This window comes from Hemicordylus capensis, chromosome 8, assembly GCF_027244095.1.
Source record: "Hemicordylus capensis ecotype Gifberg chromosome 8, rHemCap1.1.pri, whole genome shotgun sequence".
NCBI lineage: Eukaryota > Metazoa > Chordata > Lepidosauria > Squamata > Cordylidae > Hemicordylus > Hemicordylus capensis.
The window spans coordinates 13,840,944-13,865,010 of NC_069664.1; the positions used below are offsets into that span (position 1 = coordinate 13,840,944).

The 24,067-nt window shown below is 45.1% G+C and overlaps 1 long non-coding RNA gene across 1 annotated transcript in view; it reads left to right on the plus strand.

Annotated features, from left to right (window-relative positions):
• The window catches only part of LOC128333937 (uncharacterized), a 237,496-nt gene extending 214,103 nt beyond the window's left edge, over positions 1-23,393 (plus strand). Inside the window, exon 3 of the long non-coding RNA XR_008311122.1 lies at positions 23,288-23,393. This is a non-coding gene — a long non-coding RNA (uncharacterized LOC128333937). The remainder of the gene's footprint in view (positions 1-23,287) is intronic.
• Positions 23,394-24,067: the final 674 nt, after the last annotated feature.

Genomic DNA, 24,067 nt, shown 5'->3' on the forward strand with positions numbered 1-24,067 from the left:
CCACGCAGCAGGGTGAAGTGAGTCACTTCAGTCTGGGGGAGCAGCAGATGGGAAACCATCCCTCCCACTTGCTCAGTTTTGCCGGGCCAGCAGCACTGCAGAGCCACCAGCACCATTCTAGCCAGCCCAACTCTATGGGGAGCACCACTCTAGTTCAACTCTCTATGGACAGAAAGCCCTGATCCTTTCACTAAGGCCATTCACACGACCAAAGGGCCTAGAGCTTGGGAGGACTGGAGGAAGGTAGGATCAGGGCCTGAAGAGGGCTCCACTGTCCATGCAACTAGATGAGTGGCACAGTGGTGAGTGGCAAAGTGAGCTGGAGTTGGGGGGGAGGAATCCGGACCTCCAGAAATTCCTGCTGCCAAGCCACTCCTTCTGCCCAGCTCTATGGAAAGGATGGCTGCCGGCAGCCCAAGCACCCACACAACCCAGGCATGAGGTAGGAACTGCACATGCATGCACATGCATCCTCCTAAATCACATTTAGCCCAGGTGGAGAAGCAGGGCTACCTGGGGCGGAGCACTGGGATCGAGAGCCATCCTGGTGCTACACACAACCAGCCCTACCTACACCCTGTCCTACCCCTGTAGGGCAGTGGCGACTGGTATAGATGCCACCAGGTGGGAGGCACCTTGAAGTGTAAATTAGTAGGAACATAGGAACATAGAAAGCTGCCATATATTGAGTCAGACCATTGGTCCATCTAGCTCAGTATTGTCTTCACAGACTGGCAGTGGCTTCTCCAAGTTTGCAGGCAGGAATCTCTCTCAGCCCTATCTTGGAGATGCTGCCAAGGAGGGAACTTGAAACCTTCTGCTCTTCCCAGAGCGGCTCCATCCCCCGAGGGGAATATCTTACAGTGCTCACACATCAAGTCTCCCATTCATATGCAACCAGGGCAGACCCTGCTTAGCTAAGGGGACAAGTCATGCTGGCTACCACAAGACCCATTATTCAAAACCCATAGGAGGCATCTTTTTTTCTTTTTTTGTTGCACATTGCTCTATGAAAGCCATCCCCCTCCGACACCGAGTACGGAATTCAGTGTTGTTGTTCTTGGCCTTAGCCTCCTTCCCTGTACTTCTGCCCTTGGCGCTGTGGAAGGTCTCTATCATCTCTGGATCCCTGTCTTGGTAACTCAACTGATAATTGCACATATGGGTGATTTAACTCATTGCAAGGTTATATACAGCTTTCTGCCAGGACTCTTAATGCAGACCTGCAGCAGAGTTCATCCTAGTACAGGGAAAGAGTGGAGGGAAGGAGTCTGGAGGCTGGGCTGTATTCAAGGGGGCAGTGCACAGTTATTCCACTGAGCCCTTTCTCACAATCAGAGAATGGACTCAAAGGGGTGAGAGGAGGAAGCCTTCAAAAGCTCACCTCCCCTGCAGATGATCTGCAGACATGCAGCTGCCTCCTCAGGCACAGGCATTATGGGGATTCCCCCAACACAATCTGGGAGCGACTGGAAGACGATCTGAAAAACGAAGTTAAGAGAGCTAACCCTCTTAATCCCATTGAGGAGGGTGGCTGGCTGGGTGGGTTTGCTGCCGAGGCAAACCCGAACCCGGTCTGATCCCGTTGGTTCTCATGGGTGGGCAAGACTGGGCTGGGCTTGGTTAGCCTGTTTTTGCCTACACGTGAGAACAGCCTGGATGTGCCTGAATACAGCACAACATTGATGTGCCTGAATACAGCACAAGCTGGTCATCATTGAGCTAGTGGGGCTCTTCTTGCGATTGGTGAGAAAAGCGGGTTACGTTCACCATTCCCCGCAGACAATCCCGTCTCCTTCCCTGGGGGGGAGATCACCTGCCCAGACAAACGGCGGCTCCCTCTGCAACTCTGAGGGTCGGAGTGCAAGGGAGCGTCATGTGTCGTGTCGCCCGGCCCCCTGGAGCTCCAAAAATGCACCACACTCGCTCCCTTAACCTCATGTTGAAGGGAGGCTACTTAGGAGTGTTTGCCGCTGTGTAGCCGCCGGGATCAGGCCCAATTCCGGCAGTGCAAACATGCGTGCAAAACCAGGCTGGGCTCCCTTCGCTCAGTTTTTCATGCACATGTGAATGGCCTCGTTGAGTTTCTTCCACCTCTAAAACATCCAGACAAGGCTAATTCAGAGAGTCACATGGATGCCCAGGCCGAAAACCAAGCTGTCTGTAATGAAGCTCTCGTGCATACAGAATAAGCATGCGATTTTGCAACAAACCAGAATCCCAAACCAGGCCACGTAAGTGGGATTTCTACCGTGGAAACATCACGCCAGCTTCCACTTAAGATCGGTTCCGTCAGAGAGTAAAACATTAAGATGCGAAGCATGGTAGCTCGGATATCCAAATGGCACCAATGCAATTAGATGCCTAATTCATTCTGAAGGAAAGCCCATAACTAAGACCAGAACAAATATACTTTGAATGGCTTGATTCAGCAGTTTTGGTAGCTTGGAGGCATTAATGTAATGGAAGAAACAAAACAACCTTACAAGACTTCAGGGCAAATTGATACTGAAGGGAAAATTGACTGTGCGAGCAAATGAGAAAACTGCTTTCAGCCACAAGGTCTCACTGAGCTCAGCTGGGGCTTTCCTGGGGGTTTATGCCAAAGCCCTAGGCTTCCCTAACAAAGCTTAATTTTACAGCATGCATACACAACATCTCACACATCGCTGGAAGAGGGAAGGTTCCCAAATAATCACAGAGTATTTTCACTGCTGATCTGCTTTTGAATCCTTCCAACTCCTGAGGCACATTCTACCCAGTGACCTGTGCTTTCCAGCAATGAAAATGTCCATGGAGAGCTTCTGTGGCAGCCTACTTTCATGATCATTCCCCCAGTGGTTCAACACTGCAGGCAAAAGTTGCATAGCAGAGCTATCCATCCATGTCCTTTGGCAGGGCTGGCTTCTGGTTTCAGTGGACTCTCAGCAAACTGGCCTCCATGCCCCCCTATCAGGAACAGAGCCATGGGCAATAGTTGCTAGAGGCACAAGTGCAGGGCCAGGACTGGGAGAGTGAGGACATCAAATCCACTGAATAGCTGGTCCAGGACCAGGTGGTCAAGCCAGGAGCTACAAGTCCGGAGCATGCTGATGATCAAAGTAGCAATCTGCAGCCAGAGAATTAGACAAAAGCCTGGAACACACCAAGGGTCAAAATTGGAGCTAGGAGTCAAGAGCAGGAAGCTGAGCTGGTCTCATGGTAGCAAGCATGACTTGTCCTCTTTGATAAGTAGGGTCCACCTTGGTTTGCATTGGGATGGGAGACTACATATGATTGCTGTGAGATATTCCCCTTAAGGGATGGGGCCATAGCTTAGTGCAAGAGCATCTGCTTGCCCTACCTGTCATGTGGGAGACCAGGGTTTAATTCCCCGATGGGGAGATTGCCATAATTTTGGAGAGGAGAGCTGATTTTGTGGTAGCAAGCATGACTTGTCCCCTAAGCTAAGCAGGGTCCATCCTGGTTGCATATGAAAGGGAGACTAGAAGTGTGAGCACTGTAAGATATTCCCCTCAGGGGATGGGGCTGCTCTGGGAAGAGCATCTAGGTTCCAAGTTCCCTCCCTGGCAGCATCTCTAAGATAGGGCTGAGAGAGACTCCTGCCTGCAACATTGGAGAAGCCTCTGCAAGGCTGTGTAGACAATACTGAGCTAGACGGACCCATGGTCTGACTTAGTATATGCAGCTTCCTATGTTCCTATGCATGCAGAAGGTCCCAGGTTCATGCCCTGGCATCTCCAGGTAAGGCTGGGAGAGAGACTCCTGCCTGTAACTTTGGAGGAGCCGCTGCCAGTCAGTGTGGACAATACTGAGCTAGAAGGACTAATGGTCCAACTTGGTATATAAGGCAGCTTCCTGTGTTCTAACAAGCCAAGGATCTGAGCAGCCCATCAAGAGAATTAACAGAACCAGCACAAAAGGACCCTGATACTGAGACAAGGCCTGCCAGTCATTTATACTATCTGCTACAGAGAAAGGCCAATGAGTCATCCCATAGGGTGAGGCCTGTCCAAGGCTATGCAAAGTACACTGATAGATGAAGGGGTTCTTCTTGTCTAAAGTTGCTCAAAAATTTAGTTCAGATTTGAACAGGACTGTTACCCAATTAATGAAACTTTAAGTGATGGATAATAATATGTGTTTTAGTCCGGGGTTTCTTAACCTTGGGCCCCCAGACGTTGTTGGACTACAACTCCCATTATCCCCAAGCAAAAGCCATTGCAACTGAGGATTCTGGGAGTTGTAGTCCAACAACATCTGGGGGCCGATATTCAGGGGCACCCTTTTAATTCTTCAAACACTTTAATTGATTGAGCTATTAAATGTTACAGCTTGAATTCCAGTTGAATGGCCCATCTGCTTGGTCCCAGCCTCCCTAGGCCTTCTGTGACGTCAGAGCAGCCAAGCCTATGGGAGGAGAGATAAGGTTTTGCCTGAGAAATGAAGCCGACAGCATCCAAAGGTGTCACTAAAAAATACTACTGTGACACTGCAGCCAAACAGCTAATGGCATTAAAAGACATGAACAAGGCAAGGAAGACAGAGATTGTGGAGGAGACTGCTGTTCAGAAGGAGATTCAATGGCACATTATACTGAGGGACCCTTTGCAAATGCTTCATATATTGTCTCAATATTGCTTCCTAACCTTTCCTTTAATGTGCAAAACACAAAACATGCAGTCTCTTCACCCCCAAATGAGAAGTTCTAAAATAACTTTTGTGATGTTCAAAAATTCATGTCATGCAGAAGTCATATTGTGTTAGAGGACATAAAATGTGACTGACAAAAATGAGAAAAGTAAAGTGAATAGTCCGGGCTCCTCTAGAACCCAGACTCTGATCAAGTGTACAGGAGGACCTTGGTATTCACGGAGGTTCCATTCCTGGCTACTACCACAGATAACAAAACCGTGAATTTTGCATTAAATCTATGGCATCATGGGGGTTGAGTTCCTGATGCCTGGGAAAAAAGTTACTACAAATGCAAAAAAAAAAAAAAAAAAGGAAAGGAAATGAAGGGCCCTGCCACCTTAAGTGGTGCAGCGGGGAAATGCTTGACTAGCAAGCAGAACAAGTTTGCCGGTTAGAATCCCCGCTGGTACTATATCAGGCAGCAGTGATACAGGAAGATGCTAAAAGGCATCATCTCACACTGTGTGGTAGGAGGCAATGGTAAACCCCTCCTGTATTCTACCAAAGAAAACCACAGGGCTCTGTGGGCACCAGGAGTCAAAATTGACTTGACGGAACACTTTACTTTTTACCATGCTCCCCAAGGCCCAAAGTCCCAATTTTTCTGTGAAAAAAATCACTTGTGAGAAATGCCATTTTTAATTAAAATGAGCCATAAAATGCCTTCTGCACTCAAAATGGCAGCCAGAAATGGCCTCCAAGGTCATTTCTGGCCACCCTCGACCTGCGGATATGCAAGGTTAACCCTCCCCCCCACCCCGCACAAATACCCAGGTCGGGTACCAATTACCTGACTGCAGATATGCAAAGCTGCATGTAATGAGGGTCTCTTGTACTCATGTCTCCTCTCAGTGTCAAAAACGCTTCTCATAGACTCCACTGGTGCTCCACACAGAGTCTTCCCAATGAATCTAACTGGCTAGGACTAGAGAGATCTGACTTCAAATCCCTGTGGGCCAGTCACTTATCTCTCAGCCTAATCTACCTCAGAGGCTGGTTGTGAGGATGAATATAGCCATGTGCAGAATATCTGGACTCCTTGGAGGAAGAGTGGAATATACATGTAAACATTAATAAATAAAAATAAAATTCCCAGTTCTGAAGATTTTCTCCCACTCTATGTAGGCTTCCAGATCATGGATTTCCCCCCACTGTGTGTAGCCTTCTAAATATCATGGAATGTGACAATGGAAGAAAGGATGTGTGCACGGACAAGGCATCAGTGTATGCTGTAGTGGTGTGTGCTATACGTGTGAATTATGCTCAATCACCATTGTGCTGTTCTGAATTTTCCTTTTTAAAAGCCCTGGATCACAGGATTTCCACATTTTCTTCCTCACTCAAAGAACAACCTAATTGAAGAACAAACTGAATGATCTGAGAAAAGGAAAAAAATCAATCAAGAGTCCCCATCTGAACTTGAAGAAAGAAATATTTTCCAACCAACTCCAGGGCCTTTTCCAGATGGCAGGCTTAATTGCGGGATTGTGCCGCATAGAAGCCACAGCTTGAAGCCAAAAGAATAACCATTCTGGAGGTGTTGCATAGGGCTGTTTTGATGTGGTGTCCCTCCAGTCCTTTCGAATGTTCCCCATGGATTGTTATTTCTGAATGGACCCCTTGCCCCAGGGTCTTTCTCAGGTCCCTTCTAGCCAATGGCTTTCTAGAGTAAGCAGGATACTGCACCTCCCCACCCCCACCCCCACACACCATCCATGCATGTCTAAGAACTTTTGTTTTAATGAATTAAAAAACATTTATTTCCCCCCCAAAAAAATTATTATTTTATTAGTTTTTAGGGGGTCTCCCGCAAGAACGCCAACTTGCAATGCCACCACCAGATGAAACCGGAAGTACTTTTTCACACAACACATAATCCACTTGTGGAATTCTGTGCCAAAAGATGTGGTGACAGCCAACAACCTGCATGGCTTTAAGAAGGGTTTGGATAACTTCATGGAGGAGAAGTCTATCAACGGCTACTAGTGGGTGGGCCACCTCCAGCCTCAAAGGCAGGATGCCTCTGAGTACCAGTCACAGGGGAGTAATAGCAGGAGAGACCACCTCTGCTGCTGAGAGAATCACTGCCTGTGCCTTCTGTCTATGCAAATCAATTTGGGTACAAAACATTTGGTACCTGAATCTACCTGTTTCTGGAGATTTGTGGACAAAACAAATCACCCCTGTGCTAGCTGGCCAGATTTGGACCCAAAACAAATCGGGAGGAATTCAATTTGCATACAAATTGAATCGAAAAAAATCAAATTGTACGCATTCCCTACCCTCTATACTTCTCAGAAGAAACTTTGAAGTACTTTGAAGTATCAAAAATAAAAAATAAAAAAATAACCCACAGTAGAAAGTGGAACTTTCTAGCATGGACATAATTTGGGCCAGTGTGTGGGGGTGGGGGGAATCTGAATCGTATATGGAGTGCTCCCCGTTATCTTGCAGGGACTTTGAGATAAATCCCCCAATGTGTGAACACACACAAACCACTCCCAGGGTTCTTTGAAGTAAATCTGCCATGTGGGAATGGCACAGGGCACAGGTTTAAATGCTAAGAATGCTTTGAAGAATTGTGGTAATCGCATTCTGCTTTATTATTGCACTGAAGCTCTTGTGTTATATGGGAGCCACGCAACCAATCACAGACAGCAAATGTCCTCAGCTGCCTTTTTTTCAAAATTCATTCAACCAAATGACTCTCACACCACATTAAAACTACGCAGGGTGTAATAAAAATTTAATTTACCATTTACAAAGCTTCTCATTTAGTTAAATCAGTTGCATTTCAACTACATCATCTGCACGGTTTTCAGTATATTTATTTCTCACCATTTTCCCCCAAAAAGATAACTTGAACAGGCTCCATTTATTTATTTTAATGTGATTTAGATATGTTCTTCGGCCTTGGCCATTAGGAGCAATTGCATTGCCACACTGCCATCTACTGGGAAGCGGCACATCTGTATAAATACATCCTTTGGAATGCCATTACAGCAAAATTAATTCATTATTAAGGTTTGGACTGCTCTTATGAAAAATTGTCCATTGAGAGTGGAAATGAACTGCACTTTTTGCTTCTCCGGCTGAGAAACAGAACTGCTATGGTCTTTGACACCTGACTTCTTTGGGGTCTGATCCTGCCCTGACAGGCAATTCCATTCTCTTGCAATGAAAAGTTGTGGAAGGGAAAGCAAATGCCATCACCCATGAGTCTGGAACAAAAGATAGAAGAGATGTTTGCTGATCATAAGGGCACATCATTTTATTTATTTCTTATATCTATATCCCACTCTTTCCAGAAGGAGCCCAGAGGCTCTGTTTGTACATGGTTCTCTTGGTACATGGTTATGTTTAGCCGCACAACAACCCCCTAAGGTAGATGTTGTATTCCATCCGGTAATCTTTTGCAGTTTGATTGTTGGGACATTTGTCCTGGGGGAATCCTGTAGAGATTGTAGTGGAGGAGTCAGAAAGGAAAAGGGAGGGAAAGGAGAAAATGGAATGGTTGCTGAATCAATCCTTTTGTTAAATCTACCTGAGATTTCTTTTAGGAGCTTCAGATGATTAGTGTGACGCGCCGGGAGGATTAGTGAGCACACATGAGCAGAGCACTCACCCTGGGTGGCCGGATCGGCTACCCACCTGACTACTGGCTCCGTGATGGAGCCAGTTGGGGTGGGGCAGATTGGGGGTCACCCAGCACCCGGAAGTCCCAGCATGCCCTGCATGAGTGCATGGGGCATGCTGGGGAGAACCCTGAGGCCAGGAGGCTTGATGGAGCCTCCCAGTTGGAGGTCTCCTCGCAAACCTTGGAGACGCGCGCCGGCGTCTCACGACCCGAAAATCCGGGTTAGCGGAGCACTCTCTCCACTAACCTGGGTTAAGAGGAAGGGGTTTTAGGTGTGCTAGCTCACCCGCAAGCCCAGTGGTTCTCACAACCACGCAAAAGCGGGCTGAGTTGCATTAGCCCTCTTTCGCACGTTCGTGTGAATTGCTTCTTTGTGTGCTTGAGGGAAGCAGCTATAAAACACTTGGTTAGGCTAAGAGAGAAATAACTGACCCAGAGCCACCCTGTGGGTTCTATGGCTCAACAGGGATTTGAACTCAAACCACTGCACCGCACTGGCTTCATTTCACAGGCACACAAAGTGAAGCACCTATGAAACATTGCACGGAAGGAATGGAAGAGGCTATTCACACGATGGGACGAAATCGGACTATCCTTCGCTAGCCCGGTTTCATCCCACCGTGGGAACAACCGGGCTCGGCTGCGAGCCTGGTGGTTTCTGAGCGGGTAACCCGTTCAAGTAGCTCACCCCTCAAACCGGAGCGCTCACTCTGCAAACCCGGTTTTTGGGATTGTGAGTAGCCGTGGCGCGGCTCCACACCTCGGCTACTCACGAGTAGACCCCTGGCAGGATGCTGAAAAGCAGCCTTCCGGCTCGGGGGGTCTCTCCAGTATGCCCTGTGTGCTCACGCAGGGCATACTGGAGCTTGCGGGGGCTGCACGGCCCCCAAACTCCCCAGCCCCTGCTGGCTCCGTCATCCGGCCACCCAGGCAGGTCTGCCCAATCGTCTGCAGGGAGAGCGGGCTTAGCTCTCCCCGCAAACCCGCTTTCTTAGCCCACTCTCCCCGCAAACCCGGCAAAAGCAAGTCTCACTGATCGTGAGACCCGCCTCAAAAGGTCATCTCTCATAAGAGAATCTTTTCATCCACAGTGATATAGACTAGCAATTTACAGTACTTTATTTGTATCTGGTAGTCAAGGTTCTCTGGAAACAAATATTTTACAGCAGATGGGCAGGGCGGTCTATTACATAACCAATACAGTCCTCAAAGCTCTGTTTCTCCTGGTTATCTTTCTTTTTTAAAATCTGGTTTCATTGACTGAGATAAAAGTGTTTTGTGAACTGACCTTTCATCTTGAAGTTTTTCTGATGAAACATTTTGCTGACTTAAAGGCCACTTCCCAGTGGAGAGAGAGAGAGAGAAGTTCTGTTGGGATTTCCCACACAGTTCTGCCAGTAAGTAATATGTTGATGCTCTTCAAATAGGTCGCTGGCAGCTTAACCTGTATGTATCTCAAATAGTCATACTGGAATCATTCTAACTGCAAAGATGTTTGTTCTCTGCAAATTCAAGTGTGCTATACTTTTTGCATACAGCCTTAAGCAAAAAGTCTAAACTATTCATGACAGTTTAGACATGGGGATAATATGCCCCCCAAATATTCTCCAAAATTTCTCAGGGGAAGAATATTGGGCGGGTGGGTGGATTCTGAAGAATTTCTACAGAACTTTCGAATATTCTCTGAAATTCTCATGGGGGTCTTTTTCTTCACCACAGCAACTGACTTTCCAGAAATGGCATTTTATTCCCAACACAATCCTCATTCAGGAAAAGAAAATAAAGAAAAATAAAGAAAATAAAGGAAAAAAGCCGGCAGGGGGCGGGGAGAAAGAATTGAGACTGCCTGGATTGTTGCTTTTATTCTATAAAAGGGCAAGATAATCACTCCACAAGTGTCCAAAAGAAACTATTTAATTTTATAGCTTATTATTTCTTGTTTACACAGTCAGACAGGTGTTATTGACTGGTTTGTTTTATCCAGACATCGAGTCCTTCCCAAGGACCTGGGATGCCAGAATTTTATTGTCAATGTTGTTGCTGTTGTTATAGATATCGTCGCAGAATATAGGCTGTTCCCAGTAAAGCTGCTTTTTGTAACTGGCTGATGGTTATTTCTGTGGCCCCTATGGTGTTGAGGTGCTCTTCAAGGTCTTTTGGAACTGCACCCAGGGTGCCAATTACTACTGGGATTATTTTGGTCTTTTTCTGCCACAGCCTTTCAATTTCAATCTGTAGATCTTTGTATTTGGTGATTTTTTCTATTTCTTTTTCTTCTATTCTGCTATCCCCTGGTATTGCTATGTCGATTATTTTGACTTGTTTTTCTTTCTTCTCAACTACAGTTATATCTGGTGTATTGTGTGGCAGATGTTTGTCTGTTTGTGGTCAGAAGTCCCATAATATTTTTACATCTTCAACTTTTTCAGTTTTATGGTCCCACCAATTTTTGGCTACAGGTAGCTTGTATTTTTTGCAGATGTTCCAGTGTATCATCCCTGCTATCTTGTCACGCCTTTGTTTGTAGTCAGTCTATGTGATCTTTTTACAACAGTTGATTAGGTGGTCCACTGTTTCATCTGCTTCGTAACAAAGGCGGCACTTGCTGTTTGTTGTGGATTTTTCAACTTTTGCTCTTATTGCATTTGTTCTTAGTTCCTGTTCTTGTGCAGCCAGTATTAGACCCTGTGTTTCTTTCTTCAAGTTGCCATTCTTAAGCCATTGCCAGGTCTTGGTGATGTCTGATTTTCCACTTATATTGTGCAAATATTGAGCATGCAGTGGCTTCTTTTTCCATTTTTCTGCTCGGTTCTTGACTTGTTCTTTCTTGTAGGCCTGCTTTGTTTCATTGGTGTTGAATAGTTTCTCGTTATTGACCATTTGAAGTGCATCTTCTTCACTGTCCTTGACATATTCTTCAAGGCCTCTTTTCTCCTCCTCGACTGTTCGATGGATTTGCAGCATTCCTCTTCCACCTGAGCTGCAAGGGAGGTATAGCCTATCGACATCACTGTGGGGGTGCAGAGCATGATTGATGGTCATTATTTTCCTGGTCTTACGATCTAGCATCTCTAGCTCTGCCTGGGTCCAGTCTATTATTCCTGCAGTGCATCTGATAACAGGTATAGCCCAGGTGTTTATGGCTTGTATGGTGTTCCCACCATTGAGTTTGGACTTGAGGATTTTTCGAACTCTCCTGATGTATTCACTTCCCATTTTTCTTTTAACTTCAGTGTGTGCAATGTTATCAGCCTGGAGAATGCCCAAGTATTTGTCATGTTCTTTCTCTTCCAGGTTCTTGATCTTGCTTCCATTGGGCAGTTCTATTCCTTCTGTTTTTCTTATTTTCCCTCTGTTCATTATTAATGCAGCACACTTGTCTAGTACAAACTCCATTGCTATATCACTACTGAATATACGGACAGTGTTTAGCAGTGATTCAATTTCTGACTGGAACTTTCCATACAACTTCAGATCGTCCATGTACGAGGGAAGAGCCCTACGTGTGATGGCAGGCACTTTGATGATTGCGAGGCTGGAAACAATCCCGCCTCAATATAATGGAAGTGCCCGCCATTATGGGTAGGAAAGAGCCCTACCCATGATGGCAAGTGCTTCCATGATTGTAAGGCAGGTTCGCTTCAGAATCGCAACCGTCAAAGTGCCTGCCATTACACATAGGGCTCTTCCCTCTTTAGACAAGCCCCACTGTAATCATGAGTGGCATGGCACAAAGGTGATTGACACAGCAGAGGTGGGACTTCCTCCCCTTTCATGCTGCTGTACACAGCTACAGTGGTGTGATTTTATAACATCTGAATCAGGCTAACGTGACACTGTCCAAGGGCGGGCCTTTCATGAGGCAAGGTGAGGTGGTGACCTCAGGTGGCAGATTATCAGGGCATGAGCAGGGTGACAAGATGCCCTCCACCACCATCAGAGGAGCTCTTCAGGACATATTTGAACCTTGCAAGCTTTCCTCTCCTCACATTCTTTACAAAGCTTGCAAGCAGCCCAAAGAAAGAAGAGGAGACCATTGGCATCCTTCCCTCTCCTCCCCCACCCACCACATGCCACTTTCAAAGCTTTCAGAGGTCACTTTTGAAAGGTAGCAAGCCCCCACCAAGAGCACAGAGAATTTGATACCTTGGGCCTTCTCTAAAACTATCTGACTGGCTTTTTCTTGAAATTTCATGGAGTTTCCTCATTCTTCGGTATGTGGAAACAGGAAATGGCCCCAATCATAAGGATGATCTTTCCATCACAAACAAAGCATCAGAAAATTAGTGAGAGAGATGAGAGGAGCAGTAATATAAGGCATTAAGCATCCTGCCCAGAAAAATAAGATAAATAAATCACCAGCTGCCCCAACACTGCTTCATATACTAAACTTCCAGGTAGGACCACTGTTAATTCCCACCTTCCTCGGTTAAGATGTGGGTACAAAGGTTGGGCTATGCACATTTGAAGGGATGGATCAGCAGGATTCCCACAGCTTCTCATGAGCCTGTAAACCTATGTTTACTGCCTCCTACTACGAAAATGCTGGTAATGAGATAGCCCCAATGTCTGAGTGAGGCTGGTCAGGCTGGTAAGGCTGGCCAGTCAGCCTGACAAAGACAAAAAGGATACCCTGTGTAGCAGTGTGTATTATTATTATTATTATTATTATTATTATTATTATTATTATTAATTCGATTTTTCAATTAACAAGGATTTTAATGCATCCTTTCTCATTAGCCCTTTGATGACACGGATCCATCTTATTTATTTATTATTTTTCTGTGTAAACCGCCCTGAGCCATTTTTGGAAGGGCGGTATAGAAATTGAATGAATGAATGAATGAATTAGAGCATCACACGTTTATAGATCTGTGCAATTGACCATCAAATATAGTCCTGAGAAGGCTGAAGTCTTGTGAGTGTTTCCAGAGGGAAATTGTTCAGTTGGTGATATTTGAGTCCTTTAATTGAATGCCTGTCCTGGCTAACGACCATTACAAATTATGATACTAACCACAACTGACATGTGGAATACTTCTCAACACACACACACACACACACGGTCTTCTCAGGCACATCTTTATGCTTCAAGGTTTGAAAGACTATAATGGGGAACTGCTTCATAAAAGTACATTTTCAGCAGTGACGGGGAAGCTGGTGAACTGGGGCAATCAACATGAAGCCGCTACTGAGGATGGGGAGGCCAGGCCTTCAGGAGTACAGAGCACACACCCCAAAAAGGTTTTTTTTAGGAATTCCCCCCTCATTTTACTGAACTCCACTCCCCACAAAACCTAATAACACATATACAGGAGGCCCTCTGTATTAGAAGGGTTTCCATTCTCACCTATCTGTGCAAATACAAAAAACACAAATAAAGAAAACTTATCCATATGGGAATCCAGGGGTTAGGTTCCTCACACCAAAAAAGGGGCCAGAAATACAGGGAAGGGCAGAAATGAGGAGGAAAACACAGTACTTTCCTCTGGTCTCCAACTCTCCAGCATTGCTCCCAGAATGCACGAATCCTACAATGTTTTCACAATTTTTTGCAGATTTTTGTGATACAATTCTTCTCTCCAGACCGTTTTTATTGTGTAAGTTCAAACATAAAAAGAGGGAAATGCAACAAAGAACAGACATTTTGACATATATACATCAGCTTCAGTGTTCTGAACACCGAAGCCGAACACATAGAACACTGAAACCGACGTATATACATCGAAACTTCTGTTCTTTGTTGCAATTCCCTCTTTTTATGTTTTAACTTAGGCAATAAAAATGGTCTGGGGAGAAGTATTGTAGCAGATCCATCATGCGTATTGCATCGCCATTATGTGTGTGCGTGTGTGTGTGTGTGCAAAAGAGAGCCACAAATTGGCTCTGCTGCTGCGCTCCAAAATGACAGCTGGAAATGACACCGGAAGACATTTCTCCGGCCACTCAGGAACCAAGGATAGTTGGAAATGGACAATTTTTTGTACTTAGAAACCAAGTCTCTAAGACCCGTTTGCGTATACAGGAAACCGCAGTCTGTGAAACTGCAGATAATGAGGGCCCTGTATTCAATTTTCATCTCCCCCCCCCTCCAAAAAGTATCTTTTCCTCCCCCCTAAAAAGAAATATTAAGCAGTTGTTCCTCAAAGTGTCCTTCTGTCTTCACCCCTACATGTCCTTACTGGGAGGTATCATACCGTTTCTTTGAAGGCCAAACCTGGCAAGCAGAGGAGCTCCCGGACCTTGAGGACCCAGTCCATGGCCTCCAAGTTCTCGGGGGGGGGGGCTCCAAATGGCTGGGGGGTCTCCGGCAGCCACCTCATGCCCACCCTGTCGAACCTCCATTGTTCAATGGTCTCTCAACTGTGCCTTGTGATGATCTCTCAACTGCCCAGGCACTCCTTGCAGTTGACCAAAGACATTGGGCCCAGCATCACTCTGGCAGCCATCGGGGGCGGGGGGAGAAGGACTGCTCCACTCACCCCCACCCCCGGCAGCCACCCCTCAGCTGCATGACAGCTGTAATTTTTTTAAATGGAGGTTTGGTGATAGCCCCAAAAAGTAGGTTGGTGGGGGGTCGCGTGGAGGGAGCCTTATGGCTGGGTGGTCCGGGTGCCCAATTTACCTAGGTGTGCCCCTGGTGGAAAGGTCAGCATTGTGCAGTAGCCCATGTGGGCCAATGATATCAGGGTGCTTCTGGCCAATCAGGTTGGCCCTCAGAGGAATTAACTGGGTAGTTTTTTGCTCCACTTGAAATGTGGATAAATCACATCCCCAAAGGATTCGTTTTATGAAGTTCATAGCCCATTCCTTTAATACAAAGTGGTGATCTTAAGATGGATGAATCAGTGTGGCATGAAGAATTCCTCGCTCAGCACAATGTGCTAATAATGATCCTGTCTCTGACTTGCTACTTTTCAACCTGCCTTTCTTATGGAGTAGACTCACTATAAATCCTGCATTTTAAAATGTCTCCATTGAGCATTTATTATGCGAGAAAAAGAAGCTCAATGAAGGCGAAATATGGGACAAGCACCATTTTTTATATGGCAGGTGGAATTATGCCATGCCATTTTGGTATCATTAGCTTTTAGCGGCCTCAGTCTGGGATCTAACGGTTCTATACATAAACAGTCAATCTGTTAGACACAATCCAGTCGATTGGTTGCGAGGATAACAAACGGCCATCACAAACATTTGGATTGCATTAAACAAGCTAACATATTTAGTCTGCTCTTGCAAAATTTCTAGCCCTGTTTCCAATTAAGAAGCACTTTAGCAATAATGAGCAAATTTGCTGTGTACAGTGAATGCATGAGAGTTAGCAACATGAGAGGAAACGCCAATTTGGAAAGGTTCAATAAGGCAGATGAGCCTGCACTCTCTCCCCAAACACTGATATGATGCCTCCTCTCTTGCCCTTCAAATCCCTCCTCAAGACCAACCATCTCCATAAAGCCAGTGGCTTAACTCTCATGTTTTAAAAAAGCCCCAGCACATCATGTGTTCACTTTCACATCATTACTCGTGCCATTCTCTTACCTATTATATCCTACCATAGGGCTAGGGTGATGTCAGCAAAGGTGGGGTGAGGTGAGGTGAGGTGGTGCTGCTGTAGCAGATGTTTATCTTAACTGAGACATTTTCCTAATCTGTACAGCTGAGCATGCGCAAATGCAGTGGACAGAGGCGTATCTAGGGTAGGGCAGGCAGGGCACGTGCCCTGGGCGCCACTTGAAGGGGGGTGCAAATTCTTTAAAAAAAAAATTTTTTAAAAAAAGTGGCCACCAAAATCAAAATGGCCACTGCACATGCTCAAATGGCCTCTGTGAGGCCCTAGGCCATGCCAGGTCTCGCAGAGGCCATTTGAGCATGTGCAATGGCCATTTTGTTTTCAGCTGCCATTTTTTAAAATAACCAATTATTTTTAAAAATGGCAACTGCACATGCTCAAATGGTCTCTGCGAGGCCCTAGAGGCCAGCGGTGGGAGAGGTAACCTTTGCAGACCCCCCTCCCACAGCCTATAGGAAGCCCCCCGAAAAGGCTACAGGTAAAAAATAATAATTTAATATAATATAAGTCACTGTACACATATTCAGTTTGGCACTATATACAGAGAATCAGGGCTTGTGAATACTGAGATGAAGCTTATGAGCTAGGGTTGTATTCATTTGCTCTTACTTTGCTTCTTATGATAAGTGAGTTAAATGTGGTGTCTTAATAATATGGTTATTAATGGTGAGTTTGTTTTTGAATCAGTGTGAAATCCTTAGTATTACGGCCACTGGGAGTTTCTTGCTCTCTTTCTCTCATTTTAACTGTCTTTCTGAAATACTAGAATATATTCCAAGCAGTGACACAGTTGACTCTGCATATCCTTTAATTCTCCATTTATTTTTAAAACTTATGTAATAGTGATGCTACATTGCCTAGTAGAGAATTAGACAGGCTCTTCTGTTTAGTTTTCCAAGTACACCTCCACATAGTATGTGGGTATTTCATGAGCCCCAACATACTGAAAATTGTAGTTTTCCAGCATTTTTTTGGTCTGGCTACGTCCACTACTAAATAGTTTTTGAAATTTTCAAAGATGAATGAGCTTGACTTATATTTTTCAGATGATATTATAGTAAAGTTATCAGAAAGATGGGTGTCAGATGTTTGGACAGGGGCGCAATTTCAGTGCTTGCCCTAGGCGCTATTTCCCCTAGATACGCCTCTGGCAGTGGAGCATGCTCAGTATGATCAAAGGAAGCGACTTTCATTTTTCTGCCCATAACTCCTGTAAGATTTTCTTAACTACAGGTGACTGGCAATTGCCATCCCATAGAGCACTCACTACCTAAGGCCACCCTGGCATGCAGAGCCCATTCAAAGGCAATTACTTGCCCTTGCCGTGGACAGAAGTGGCATTGTGGGCCCCATTGTGGGCTGACTAGGGGTGTGCAAACAGATTTGAATCTTAACCAGTTCAATATTGAAATGATTCAGTCTGAAGGTTCGGGTTCAAACTGAACCACCCCCAGTTCAGATCAACCCTGGACTGAACACCCCCCCCCCAGTCTTGGGGTTCATTGAGCCATTTTTAAAAAATTAACTAACCCCCTCCGGGGCACTTCTCTGAGGTAACCCAGGGTCCCACTGCACATGTTCAGCGGCCTCCAAAATGACCACTGTGATGGAGAATAGGCCCAGAAAGGGCCTATATTGTCCATACAACAATATAGCAACAACATAGCTTTACAATTATACAGCAACATAGTAAATTACTCCACTACATTAGTAATTAGATGCCATTGTAAGTTCATTGTTATTAAACAGAACCTAGCCACGTTGTAGGTAACATTGGCTTGATGATCTGACAAGTTACATGAAAAAATATATTTCATCTCCTCTGTCTGGTATGTCCTTAATCAGGGGTAAAATCAACTTAATTCCCTATAAAATTCAGTTATGTCCCTATAAAAATTACAATATAATTACAACATGAAAAATTCCCTTAGGAAAATTCCCTAGGGGGTAAAATTACAACATGACCCACATCCTCTATGGCCTGTGGTATCACATGGGCAGTAGCATTCAGAATAAGAAATTCCACCATATCGACCATATAAAACCTCTGAGGGCAATACATCAAAGCAAGCAAGAAAAAAATGCTCTATAATATTTAGGGGTAATTAGGTCTTGGCAATTGAAGAAGCAAGATAGAAAAGGTATTGATGCTTTCGAACTTTGGTGCTGGAGAAGACTTTTGAGGATACCATGGACAGCCAGGAAAACAAACAAATGCATCATAGAACAAATCAATCCAGAATTTTCACTCAAGGCACAAATGACTAGGCTCAAACTATCATTCATTGGACACATTATGTGGAAATCCAACTCCCTTAAGAAGTCCATAATGCTGGGGAAAGTGGAAGGAAAGAGTAGAGGATGACCAGCAGCAAGGTGGATGGACTCAATTATGACAGCAATGAATGCACCACTGAGAGACCTTAAAGGCCAAGTTGGACAGATCATCCTGGAGAGAATCTATCTATGTGGTCGCTAAGAGTTGACACCAACTTGACGGCACTTAATCAATCAATGAATCAATCAAAGTGTAAATCATCTAGACTGCCTGGCAGCAGTTCTCCAACATTTCAGATGATATTTAACGGCAATCAATCAATCAATTATCAATAGAGGCAAGTCTCCATATTTTAAGTCGTTTTGGGGTCCTACTTATCTCCTCTTGCCATTCCATATCTAATATTATTTGCTTTACAGTCTTTTTTTTTCCCTTCTTTGCCCATGGACCGCAGTGCTGCAGAAGAAAAGCCATAAAGAACACGGCCAAATTGGGAATCTCAGACCATAAACTACCTTGTCATTTGATCACATAATCGCTTTGATGTTGGTAACCCACATTAAACCTAGATTCAAACAATTGTGTGAACAAGCCTTCTGTTGAACAGGGCCAAGAACATGACAGAGGTTGCTGCATTTTGTGTTCTAACAGGGCATTGTGCTCTGCAGAGCAATCTGTTTGGTGTCATTGCTTCTTGCCACATTCGTTAGAGAGAATTCCTGGACACAACCATCAAGGGCTGGGTGCAAATGTTAAAACCCTACTTTCTGACCAGAATTGGGAAAAGTGCTTGACAGTTGAGCTTGGTGGCAGTTTTGTGCATTTTCCCCCTATAGCACGCTATAGAGGGGGAAATAGAGGGCACGCTGTATTTTTGCCTGGCAGTGTAGTACAAGAAACAGCTATGTAATGTCAGTGTAGCTGGATACAGCTATGTAATGTCTTCCAGGGGGAAATGTGGTTCCTGTTTGTTGTTCCTTCTTAGCTCATATAGTTTGGGGAGTAGAAGTTGGGAGTGGAGCTGCAGAGCTTCATCAATGATGATGATGATGATGATGATGATGATGATGATGACAACAACACATTACACATTAAATCATAACAGACCAAAAGAGGGGGAAAATACAAAATACAATACAAAGCAATTTAAAAACTCTTTTAAAATCAGTTAAAATTTAAAAGGCCTGAGTGAACAAAAAGGTCTTTGCCTGACATCTAAAAGAAGAAAGTGATGAAGCCAGGCAACCCTCACTGGGGAGGCTATTCCAAAAATGGGGGGCAACCACCGAAAAGGCCCTCTCCCTAGCAGCCATTCGCCTCACCTAGTTTGGCAGGGGCACTTGGAGGGCCTCCGAAGAAGACCGTAAGGTCTTAAATGTCAAGGAAGTTTGTGTTTTAAGGCCTGTTGCTCCTTGGATTTCTTCCTGCTATTCCATACAGGAGATACTTCCTGTTGACTAAGAGGGGCCCTCATAAGACTGCAGAAACTGCATCAGGCAATGAGTGTTCTAGAAAGGAGGGAGACCCCAAAAGTGCATCTAGAGAGAAGTGGGCTCAATTTTTCCATATATGTCACAGCTAAACCCAAGGACCCACTACCACCCTAGCTAGCTCTGGAGACAACGGCAGAGCGGGACTGCCGACAGCCTTCCGGATCTACTTAGGCTGGCGCTGCATTCGCAGCACCCAACCAGAAGCGACTCTTCCCTGCCTTTGCAGGGAAGAGCCGCTCCTGGCTGGTGCTGCGAACGCAGCGCCAGCCTTTGTTTAGTTCCCAAAGGGGCAGAGCGGCCCTCACTCAGGAGCTAAACTAGCCTCCCTACATCTGACATCAGATGCGGGGGGTGTCGGGGCCGCGAGACGTGGCCCCTGATTGGTCAGCGGCCCGGGTTCTTTGAACCCGTTGGCCCAATGGTGGCTCCGCCCCTGTCTGGAGATGATACAGAAAGGAGGGGAAGGGGCTTACTGAGCCATAGAGAGAGACCCAGTCTAGCCAGTCAACAGCATTGGTGCTGGAGAAAGGGTAAGGATATGGGGCTTTTAAACATTGGCACCAGGTAGGTACAATGCCTGGAGAGAAGGACCAGAAAAACGGGTACAATTCATTAAAGCAATCATTCCACTTTGCCTGGAGATTTTATATCCAGGGCAATGCCTTTCCTGCATCCTGAACAGGGTGTCCAATTCCTAGACTGTCCAAGCCAATCCTGGACCTGTGGCAACCCTACTCCTGTGAACCTAGCTTTGGAAAATTCAGCAAGGAAGTGGCTTCTTTCCCCCACAGTTCAGTCAGGTTCTTAAGAGCGGGCATTGACCAATCGCTGAGTGTTCCTTCCCCCACTCTTCAGGAAGCTGCAGCAGATGCTGGATACATTAATCTAGGTGATTACTTTGCATTGCTTTGTAATAATTGATTGAAAATGGAAATTAATTGAAATCAAGTGATCAAAGGCCTCAACGTTTCTCTCCAAGTGCCGTATCTCTCCAAGTGCCGTATCACTCTTCACGACCATCAGCAACTCTGGCCCATGACAAAAAAATCCATGTTTCAAATTAGCATCAATGAGCTAATGTTCATCCAAATGTATTATAGATTTCAATTGCACAGTCTGGATGTTCTGACAGAAACTGTTGTGGGCGTTGAAGTACCCCGCTTCCCAAACAGATAACTTCAAAACCCATTATGCTCTCCCAGCCTTCCTTTGAGCAATATTTCATCAATATTTTACTACCCTCTGTGTTCCCTTTGATAGCACTTTGACCATTCGACCCATATGCTTAATATTCAAACAAGACAAACTTCCAAGCAGGGTCTCCTAAGTACCAGAGCCAATGATGGAGCTGGCATTTCCTAGTGGCTCTCAAAGTCTAACATGCATTTATTAATCACCATCACAAACCAACAGGTGGTAGGAAGCAACAGGACCCATTCAGAAGATGCATTATCCCAGCCAACAAATAATCATCAGGTTTGTTGGGAGAACTGCAGGAGACAATTGGGCTGTGTGGGAAATAAATAAAAGGCATTTAAGTGAAAAGAAGCTGAACAAGGGAAACACAAGTTCATTTGTCTCCAAATTGTAGATTGTACATCTATTTTCACTCAATGTTCCCCCACAATGAATACTTGCCAACTGGGTTGAAAGCACTGGGCAAGCTTTTAAACTCGTGACATAAAATGGTTCTCCAAAGAACCTGATTACAAACTAGGAGGAAAGGACAGAGACTTTGTTGTCGATGTTTTGAGCATTTAAGCACCTGATTCATCTATTCTCATTTGATCAGAATTAAATGCTAGCTCCATCAAGGTGACAAGTCCAGGCTCCACACTGGCTCTTGAAGCTTTGCCATCCAGACGGAGTTCTCTGTGATGGACGCTGTAGCAGCCTAGAAGTTCCCAGCCTTGGGTCCCCAGTTGTTGTTAGACTACAACTCCCATCATCCACAGCCATCATGGTCATTGTGGCTCTGGATGATTTGTAGTACATCCGTTGTTGGACGACTCCTACAAATCACCCAGAGCCACAATGACCATGATGGCTGTGGATGATGGGAGTTGTAGTCCAACAACAACTGGGGACCCAAGAGTGGGAACCCCCACTGACACCCCCACTGGAGTGTACACCATTTTGTAACCTCTTGTTCTGTGCTTAAGGTTGCGTTTGCTTTCTGTCCCACTAACTTATCTCCAGTTTCTTCCCCCTCCCACAAAGCAGCCTCTCTTGCTCTCCCTCCGGTCCTGCAGCAAACTTATCCTGGAATTCAGTGGTTTTTATGTCTAAATCCTTTATTCTGGTCATTTATTATTTTTTTCTACAAGCTGCCCTTTTGTGACTTACTTCACCAGCCTAGGTTGCCTTAGGCTGAAACCCACATCTAACAAAGAAGTTCATGTTTGCATGAGCAAATCAAGTGAGTATGATCTTTAAGAAACAAAAGATAGAAAAGCTGATTGAGAGGTGTGCATGGAGTACTGAATGGGGAAACTCAAAATCTTTAGCTGAGACCGGGATCTCTTCCTGGGAGAGAGGGAGGTTTCCTTTTTCTGTTAACTATCCTACCTCTGGGACCTTGCCAGCTCATTAACGTTGGGCGCGGGGGGGCATGGTCATCTGGGTAGATGTAGGAGTGATTCTTGGGGCTAATCCCATTGCAAAGGGAGTTAGCTATTTCTCTTGTGAAGTCCTCTTTGACCCAGTTCTGCTTTCTAGCGTCTTGCTTTTTGCAAGAGAGGCCCTGAGGGTCTCCCCATGTGCCATTTATTCTTCTTACCTTGGGCCAAGCGACCAAACTGCATAGCTTGCCAGATATAGGCATGTGCAGAGTTCACGATCCCGTCAGGTATCCATGATGGAGGTTGCAAGCCTGCAACTCCAAATCACATAGAGGGGTGCTGTTTGCAGCCCCAAAACAAGCAGTTTCAGTAACAGTCTGCCCACCCCTCTTTCATGGACATAAGAAGAGACCTGCTGGAGAAGACCAAAGGTCCATCTAGTCCAGCATCTTGCTTCTGACAGAGGCCAGCCATCTGCCTCCAGGGAGCCCGGACAGCGGGGCATGAAACCAACAGGTAAACTGGTAAACTCAGCTAGTTAAAGAGAAAACCATTAGGATGCACAGCCATGACATTTTAATGATTACATTCAAAGGACACACTGTTCAGTTATGTGGCATGGCACATGCGGGAGGTAAATTCTGTATTCTTACCAATGACAGTTGAACATCAAATTTGAGAATGACTGCCCAAAGTATCAAATCCCCCAAACTCAGAAGTCATTTTGCACAATTGGAAAGCACCTGGATACTGCAGTACTTGGAGCGCTGTACATGCTTAAAAACCCTTTGAACTGTTCTCCATGCCAAATGTACAAATGCTTAAAGAACAATGACTGCACTGTTGGAATGGGGGCTGGGGGAACGGACCCAAATTATCCACCACAGCAACATACAAAAACAGTGAGATGGCACATAAAAGATGAAATGAATTCCGAAATGCAGTTAAGTTGTGATGGAATTATATATTACATCCATAAGAACTGGGAAAATAAACACCACTCTTAACAAGGAAAGGCATAGAAGTTCACCTTTGCTGGTTGCTTTGCAGCTTTTGGATGGAGGAAGCATTTCACCAATACAGAGCTAGATCATCAGGACCTCTCAAACTGGTTGAAGTCCAGCTCGCCTTCTCTTTATTCAACCTAGCATTCCACCCAAAAAAACCAGCTACACAAAAACCAGCCATATTGGTAAGTACACAGAATCCTTGCATTGAGTAACCTGTAGTTTACTCAGTTAGTGGCAGCTCATTGCTGTGTGCATAAGGAGTTATAGATTAGGACACACTAGCCCAATTCAGACATTATGCTGTAAGAGTGTACAGATGTCTGTACACTCGTACTTGTGTTTGTGTGAATGACTGTACCTGTGTTCATGTTAAAAGTGAACTTTTATACAGGCCCTTCAAATGCATGGTACATAAAGGAAGTGTACTTTTTGTGCCTGTAATCAACATAACATGTGAATGACTGTGCTTGTGTACAGATCTTTACCTGTGTACACGATACACTTGATGTAGGAGTGTTGAACATAAAGGAATACATGTAGGAGAATGTAGGAGTATTACATTCAGTTCTGGTCACCACATCTAAAAAAGGGCATTGTAGAACTGGAAAAGGTGCAGAAAATGTCAACCAAGATGATCAGAGGCCTAGAGCACCTTCCTTATGAGGCAAGGCTACAACACCGGGGGCTATTTAGTTTAGAAAAAAGATGACTGTGGGGAGACATGATAGAGGTCTATAAAATCATGCATGAGGTGGAGAAAGTAGATAGAGAGAAATTCTTCTGCCCCTCATCTAACACTAGAACCGGAACACTAGAACAC